We start from the raw sequence: 816 nt of genomic DNA on the forward strand, positions 1-816 counted from the left end.
CGCAGTTGCTTGCAAGTTTCCAAGGGCTGGGAGTACCGTGTTCCACTCAGCGAGCTCAGAAAGCTGTCTGAGGAGGGACCGGTGAAGCCGCTTTGCTGGGAGGTGGTGGCCGGTGCTGCCGCTGTGTCGATGGCGGGAACCTGTAACGGAACCTCACAAAGCGTGGCCCCAGCACAGTTTGTTCTTCTGTTTAAGCCACTGATTACTAGGTCCTAAGCCTTCCGGATTCTCTGACGGTAGTCCACTTCCAGTTTTTCCGGAGGTCCAGCCGGGGCACCTGGCTATGCAGATTCGGAGTGGACTTCCCTCTTTTACAAGTTGCTGGCGCTTTCCCACCCAGCCCTTGTTTCCTGGAGGAGGAATCATTACGGCTCTTCTTTTCCAAATCTGTCGTCGTGCAGTTCTGTGTCTTAGACGCTGTCCCAGGTGCTGCGGATAGTCTCCTGCTATTATGGCTTCCGTGCTTGAGAGCAGGATGCTGGCAAAGAGTTCGTGTTTCACCAACTTTCTGTGAGAGAAATCCTAAGCAGGATTTTAAGAATTATGGGAGGAGTAGGATGAGGGACTGAGTGTAAATAGGTGTTTTTGACTCCACCAAATGTAAAAATACAAATGCAAGAATATATTTTTAGCAGTATGCAAAACATATGCCTTTTTCAAAGTTTTGAGTTACATATTTTTAATTGGCATATATAATTGGAAATATAATTGCTTTATGATATAAATAAATATGAATTTAATAATGAAATGTAAATAATGAAATATAATAAATACAATACATTTATTATATAAATATAACATTGGAATATAATTGCT

Source organism: Bison bison, unplaced genomic scaffold, assembly GCF_000754665.1.
Source record: "Bison bison bison isolate TAMUID 2011002044 unplaced genomic scaffold, Bison_UMD1.0 scf7180017845410, whole genome shotgun sequence".
Lineage (NCBI taxonomy): Eukaryota > Metazoa > Chordata > Mammalia > Artiodactyla > Bovidae > Bison > Bison bison.